Below are 8,238 nucleotides of genomic sequence, written 5' to 3'. Positions count from 1 at the left end.
TAGCCATTCTGACTTGTGTGAGATGATATTTCTTTGTGGTTTTAATTTGCATTTATCTAATAATCCTTGATATTGAGCTATTTTTCATATGCTTGTTGGCCACATGTAAATCTTCTTTTGAAAATTATCTGTTCATATACTTTGCCCACATTTAAATGGATGTGCTTGCTTTCACCTTGTAAGTTTAAGTTTCTTATCGTTGCTGAATATTAGACTTTTGTCAGATGCATAATGTGCAAAAATTTTCTCCCATTCTGTGGGTTGTCTATTTACTCTGTTGATAGTTTCTTTTGCTATGCAGAAGCTCTTAGAATTTAATTAGATCCCATTTGTCAACTTTTGCTTTTGTTGCACTTGCTTTCACCATCTTCATCATTAAATCTCTGCCAGTTCCAATGGACAGCATGGTATTGCCTAAGTTGTCTTCCAGGGTTTTTATAGCTTTGGGTTTTATATGTAAATGTTTAATCCATCTTGAGTTGATTTTTGTATAAGATGTAAGGAATGGGTCCAGCTTCAGTCTTCTGCTTATGGCTAGTCACATTACCCAGCACCATTTATGTAACAGGGAGTTCTTTCCCCATTGTTTGTTTTTGTAAGCGTTGTTGAAGAGCAGATGGTTGTAGGTGTGGGGGCCTACTTCTAGGCTCTGTATTCTATTCTGTTGGTCTATGTATCTGTTTTTATACCAATGCCATGCTGTTTTGGTTATTGTAGCTCTGTAGTATAGTTTGAAGCTTGGTAATGTGATGCCTCCAGCTTTGTTCATTTTGTTTAGGATTTTCTCAGCTATTCAGGCTCTTTTTTGGTTCCATATAAATTTTAAAATTGTTTTTTCCTGTTCTGTGAAGAATGTCATTGGCAGTTTGATAGGAATTGTGTTGAATCTATAATTTGCTTTGGGCAATATGGCCATTTTAACAACATTGGTTCTTCCTAGCCATGAGCATGTAATGTTTTACCATTTGTTTGTGCCATCTCTGATTTCTTTGAGCAGTGTCGTCTACTTCTTGTAGGGATCTTTTCACCTCCCTGGCTAGCTATATTTCCAGGTACTTTCTTCTTTTTTGTGGCAATTGTGAATGGGATTGCATTCCTGATTGGCTCTCAGTTTGACTGTTGTTAATATATAGGAATGCTAGTGACTTTTTTACATTCCTTTTGTATCCTGAAACTTTTCTGAAGTTGCCTATCAGCTGAAGGAGCTTTTGAGCAGAGACTGGGGGTTTTTCAAGATATAGAATTGTGTCATCTGCAAACAGGGATAGTTTGGCTTCCTCTTCTTCTATTTGGATGTCCTTTATTTCTTTCTCTTGCCTGATTGCTCTAGCCAGGACTTCCAATACTATATTGAATAGGAGTGGTGAGAGAGGGCATATTTGTCTTGTGCTAGTTTCCAAGAGGAATGCTTCCACCGTTTGTCCATTCAGTACGATGTTAACTGAGATTGTGATGGGTGGCTTTTACCATTTTGAAGTATATTCCTTCAATATCTAGTTAGAGACTGCTTCAAAAGCCACTATGCACACAAACTAGAAAACCTAGAAGAAATGAATTCATTTCTGGATACATACAGCCTTCCATGGCTGAACCAGGAAGAAACTGATTCCCTGAACAGACCGATAATAAGCTCCAAAATTGAATCAGTAATAAACAGCCTACCAACCAGAAAAAGCCCAGGACCAGAAGGATTCACAACTGAATTCCACCATTCCTACTGAAACTGTTTCAAACAATTGAGGAAGAGGGACTTCTCCCCAACTCATTCTACAAGGCAAGCATCATTCTGATGCCAAAACTTGACAGAGACAAGCAAAAAAAGAAAATTCCAGGACAACATCTTTGATGGAATGATGCAAAAATCCCCAACAAAATACTTGCAAAACAAATCCAGCAGCACATCAAAAAGCTAATTCACCATGATCAAGTAGGCTTTATCTCTGGGATGCAAGATTGACTTAACACAAGCAAATAAAGAAACGCGATTTATGATGTAAACAGAACTAAAGACAAAAACCATGATTATCTCATTAGATGCAGAAAGGCTTTTGATAAAATTCAACATTCCTTCATGTTAAAAACTCTCAACAAACTAGGTATTGTCTTAAGATACTATTTTTCCCCCTTTTAATTTCTTCATAGACTCATTAGTTGTTTAGAAGTATACAGTTTTATTTCCACATATGAGTATTTGTGAATTTCCCAAAATGTAGCAACTTTCAAACATTGCTTGGTGGGCATAGAATTAAAGGCTAATGTAAATGAAGTTGTAGGATTTTAATTGCTGATCATCACTCTATACAAATTTTTATATAGTCAGTGGCAATTGTTACACTTATCTCTTATTCTAGACCGTGATGGAAGTCTAATAACATTTTTTCCCTAAAGTCTGGTAAGAATGGCAAATACTTTTGAGCATTTTGTAGAATTAATGTAATCTTCAGAGCAATCCTATGAAGTGGTTACTACTATTACTTTAAAGATGAGGAAATTGAAGCACAAAAAAGATTAGTTGCTCTATGTTTATCGTTAAGAGCAAGTGAAAAAGTACATAAATTATAAAACAGGTAAAGTGCTTGCAACAGTGCTTATCACATAGTTAACTTTACAAAGGGGGTAACCATGATTGCAGAGAGATAATCTCATCATTTTACATTGGCCCAGTGTTAATTTCATCTTGAAGGGTAACCTTTTCTAAGAACCTCATTCATCAGTTTATTTTTAAATCCATGAACAATTTCTTGTTTGGAGTTTACAGGTCCTTATTCACTGATATGAGCTAAACCTGGGGAATTATATAAATTAACAGATTGCTTGATTTTCATCTGCAACCCTGCCAAGTAACACCAAACAGGAAGAGTAGGATTTTAGTTCAAAATGACATGTACATTGGCTGGGGAAAACAACAACAACAATAAACTACTTCTTGAATCATCCTAAATAGAAAATGAAGGACATAATTCTTAACATGTACATCTTTTGACTTTTCTTAAAACTTGTCTTTAAGTCTGCAGACTTTTAGGAAGAGGTGAATTTCACTTGGCAATTGTGATTTTCATTGAATTGCCTTCTCACAGAGTGACTACTCTCTTACCTATAAACATCTTGGTTTTTGAAGAGAAGGGTAAGAGCACATGGGGAAAAAACAAAAATAAAAGTATTAATATGACAAATCACACATTCATAAACAAATATTGAAAATAACAGATCTTTCTCAGAATTAACATATAAAATATATGAATTAGTAAGGAAAATATAAGCAGAGTAAGGCATTTTCTAAAAAGAAAAAAAATTAAGTTCTTTTTGTTAGAAGAAAAAATTGTTCTATTGCCTGGAACAGGAAGATAAATTTTAAGATTCATTAAAGTTGCTTGCCTTAGGGCACCTTCTATGTACAAATCAAATTCGATGTCAAACTGGGCTCCTGGGAAGATGCAATTAAAGTTATAGGATCAGGGAGCATAACTACACAAGTAACACCTTGGTATATGTTCCTTGGAGAGTGTGATGGGGGTTCAGCCTTAACTTGGATACAAACAGAAATTATTATGAGGTCTGCCGTCTCTGAAATCAATGTGAAACTGAAAAATAAACTCTCATATTTGCTGAAATACTAACCAAAATGCAAACTGTACAACTCAACAATCAAGTCATAACATTTCATTTGACATGTACCATGTACAGGGAATAGAACATAGTCTTTACCCTGAAAGGGCTCAAGCTTGAGGAAAGAGGCATATATTCAGCATATTGATATTTAGCCTTGTTCCCCTTGCCTCAACTGATTGGACAAAATGTTAGCATCTTATCCAAATTAAGCCAAATACATTGTGTCATCTTTTGACATAGATGACTAGCTTAAGAGCGAGTTCCTGACCCAAGCCGGACCTCTAGAGTCCTTCTGCAGGAGTTAACATTGTATGACCAAAGATAGTCAAGCTAATGCCTCCAAGGAAGCTGAATATATGATACATGAAATTCCAAATATTGAGAGCAAACAAGAGTTGCGTTGAGAGAAAACATTCACCCTCTTAAGATGGAAACCTGGCCTGATGGTCAGGACCATGCTTTCTAAGGTATTCTGTTCTCCATACATAAAAAGGATTCAGAGATCATGCTTTTCTAGGTGTGCTTGAGGTATGAGATCTTTTTGTACCACTCCTTCACTCTTCAGTTCCTCATTCACTCAGATATGATTGATCTCCATACTCACCTCCAGACATGACATCTGAAGGAGGTAACTGTGTGTGTGTATTACCTGAACCTGTACTTGTCCTAGCCCATAGTCAATAATTCTCTCCTCTGAACTTTCAGGGACACAGCATAAGGGAAGCTTATTTGTGCAAATCAATTTAGATGACAAACTGTACACCTGGAGGAATGCAACTGAACTCATACATCTGACAGACTATCTGTAAGATTCGCCAGGCTGAGTGTATCATAATTTTGATGTGGAGAGTTGTGGGAGTTGAGAAACAGGAACCTACACCATCTGTGTTAACTCTCCTTCCCCCATTTTACAATTCTCACTCCAATCCCCAATAACTCATGGTGCTTTTTCAGTAGCACTATTGAAGCCCTGAGAGCAGGAAAAAAACTGCCTTACACTAGAATACTCTGTACCTCCTAAATAGACCACCTCTGCCTGTAGTGTTAGAGGATGAGAATGTGGAGAGGGAATCTTCAATCTAAATTACACTGCGATATAGAGACATTTGGTGGAAAGGAAACTTGGCTAGGAGTCAGGAGACCCAGGATTTAATTTTGGATATACCGTTTAACATGGTGGTTATGCAACCAGTGTTCCAGTTTATAATCAGTTACATAGTCAATGTGTCAAAGTATAAAACAGAGCAATCTCATTGGTTATATCTTCTTTCTGTAGATACGTAAGAAGGATAAGTCATGGTACTGGATAAAAGAGTGAAAAATAACTGATTAATAGAATCCAGATAGCAGTAATTGCATTTTCAGTATCAAGGAAGCTACACGATAGGGAAAGAGGCAAATTAAGCTGCTGAGCAGAGGGAGAGATGAAGGGCTTATTCAGTCATGTGATAAATATATACTCAGTGGTTAGAATTGCCAGGGGCTCCCTAGTGGCATTCAGTATCTGGATCCAGTTGTCCCTAAGTCTGCATTATTATTGGCCTTCCTGAAATTTGATCATTTTGTTATGTACTGTAGCATGATATCAAAAGTTTCCCTTTTTTTTTTTTTTTTGCTTGATTTGATGGGTTTTATGGCTTATAACCAAAGATACCTTACGCAGAGAAGAGATGAAGAGGTTGAGAGAAAGCTAAGCACTTTCTGTGGCCAAAAAGTGCTTTCAGAAATCATATACTCAGGCCTAAAGTTCCTAAGCTACACAGGATGGAAAAGGGCACCAGTTCAGAGGACAGAACCATGTTATAAAGAAAGATCAGCTCAAGGTATCTTACAGGCCAATGGTTGTTGAAGATGTTTTAACAGTGTAACAAGTGTCCAAATGAAATATAATAATAACCTTTAGCTTATTTCTTCAATATACATTCATTTGTAAGTTCAAATTACTAACGTTTCTTGTCGTGAATATCGATAAAGAGAATAAGGAGCCGGTTTGCGTGAAAACACATTTGATGTGAAAGATGATAGATAACAGTGTTAAGCATGTCAGCTTTATTTTTATGAAAATTAAATATTCTTACCCATTCTTCCAAACATAGTTTGAAAATTACAGATCATGTCCATCCTTCTCCATTTAGAGTTGCATCACAGGTACAGAATTATAACAAATATTTCCCTCTAGCTCATGTTCTTTGTACAACATTACGTGTTTCAAGGGGTGTGATAACATTTACCCAAAAAATTCAATGTATTTAAACTTTCATCAATATTTTATGAAGAAAATTAATTAGCTGATACACTAAAATTCTGGTCAAAATATGCCAACTAATGTTTCAAAGGAGCATGATAAAATTCTAAGTCAATTCATGTAGACAGTTGGTAAAATTGTTCATGAATGTTCTTTGATTCCAGTTGATTAAATTTGATTGAACATTCTGGAATGAAATTATTTGTCCTCAAATGACTAATAACTTAGCTTCACCATGATCAGTGTGAGATCTACTTAAAATTTTGAACTCAGTGCACTAAGAAGTCTTTGAAACATGATTCTAATACAGCTAAGTCAAGCTCTAACTTGACTTAGAGAATAACTACTAATTTGAATTGATTTTCAAGAGCATCTGTTAAGGTACTTCCTCTAAAACATCTCATTCCAATATTCTTCCTTCCTTCCTTCTTTCCTTCTTTCCTTCCTTCCTTCCTTTCCTCCTTCCTTTTTCTTGATAAAGTATCACTCCCACACTTACACTAAAATTCCAAATGGGAATTAACATTCTGTGCATGAAAATGGAAGTAGCTAGCCTAAAATTCTGTATGTTCATTAGCCAGTGTTCAGGAAGCATTTGCTATGTATTCAGTTTGAACTAGGCACTATTTTAGCTACTAACTACATGGAGCTATTTAAATGGAATAAACCTGAAATTCCTCAGTTGACCTAGCCACATTTCAAGTGCTCAATAGTCATACGTGACTGGAGGCTGTGGTATTGGACCACGTAGAGGACATTTCCTTCGTCGGAAAAATCTTTACTGGACAGCACTAGGTGCTGATGTTCCTAGATGCTCTAGAGAATGCTGAAAGTATTAATTTCAGTTTCTGTTCTTAAATATCGCTTTGTTTGTTTAGGAGAACAAGACTAACATACACAAAGCAATAGGCCTGCAGTGCGGATAAGTGGACAGTTACATGACAAAACAGAGTAGACTTACGCTCAGTGCATTAGGAAATATATCACAATGTTGTAGGTTAGAAAAAATTCAAAGGCAGTAATAGAAGGAAAGCGAACTAATGAAGGAATAACCAAATGAATAACACCATACTACCACTTTAAGACAGAGACAGGAAGGAAGGTGGTTCTGTTTGTGAATTTGATTAGATGCCCCAAAGCATAAAACTCAATTCAACTAGGTCTTTTTGGAGTTAAGAAAGCAAACATCATCAAGTATGTAGCTTAGCACAAGGAAGATGCTTCTTATGCCTAGCAGGCTTTACATAGCAAAGTTGAAAAGAATTGGAGAAGATGACTGAACACAGTGTTCATTCATGTCCTTAAGCAAAATTATCACAATGAAAAATATTAGTTTGCAAATTAAGGGATAGCTAAGAAAGTGTTTCTTTGCCTCTTTATGGGATTAAATCCTGTTTAGAAATTACTGTTTTTGAGTCAACATCTGCCCTTGGGAGATGTGTATGTATGTATTGCTGTGTCTAAATCAACAAGTATCTGCAGAAAAACCGAAAGGATAAAACAATATTTCCAACTCCCATTGATCCAAAATCTAGGAAAGGCACTTAATTTAAAGAACCCACACCTTCACATCTTCCCTGAAATTTTCTGCAGGACTTGAAAGGCATAAACTACTGCTAATTGTTTTGCTGAAGCTTCCAGGGCATTATTTAGATGCACTTACTCAAACACAGGATAACATATTGTTTGGGCAGTGGGGGTGGATAAGACCTCCAAGTACATTAACCACAAGGGCTAGCCACCAGGGTTTGGAATTTCTTCCTTCTTTGATAGTTTGTGACATTAAATAGCCCAAGTAAGGGTTATATCATAATCTCCTGGTCTTGTTGGAGAAAAAGACTATCTGGTGGAAAAAAGTCAAACATTATAAACAATGTTACTTAGAAATTTAGAAGAAATACACATGAGTGCCTTACATCCTGAAGTTAATTGGATCTAGAATTATTTCCTGAGACAGCTTTAGCACCTGGAGATTCTGACTCTTTAACCTTGGAACAATTTCAGCCTCTAAGTAGCTTGCTGAATTACAGCTAGACTGCAAAATTAAGGTTCAGAGGGACTGGTGATGGAGTGTAAAATGGGGTGCATTGTAAAAATAAATACTATTGTCCCAGGGAAGTTGTCTCAGCATTATATTTGTTGTCAATTGATGCATATGAGTGAATATATCTTCAATAATGCAAATACTGTTTTCTGCTTGTTTGTGGATAGGATGTCATATATGTCTTTTCTCTCTTCTTCAGAAAAAACTCTACTTTTCCTAGGTTTCTGGTTTTTCCATGCTATGGTATTAGCTTTACAGCATTTTTATATAGCTATAAAGCCATATAACTTGTATGTAGCCTGTTACAGTTATTTGTTTTCCTATCTAAATCCCTAATAGC

This window comes from Cebus imitator, unplaced genomic scaffold (genome assembly GCF_001604975.1).
Source record: "Cebus imitator isolate Cc_AM_T3 unplaced genomic scaffold, Cebus_imitator-1.0 Scaffold56, whole genome shotgun sequence".
NCBI classification, from domain to species: domain Eukaryota; kingdom Metazoa; phylum Chordata; class Mammalia; order Primates; family Cebidae; genus Cebus; species Cebus imitator.
This window is presented reverse-complemented; position numbering follows the sequence as displayed.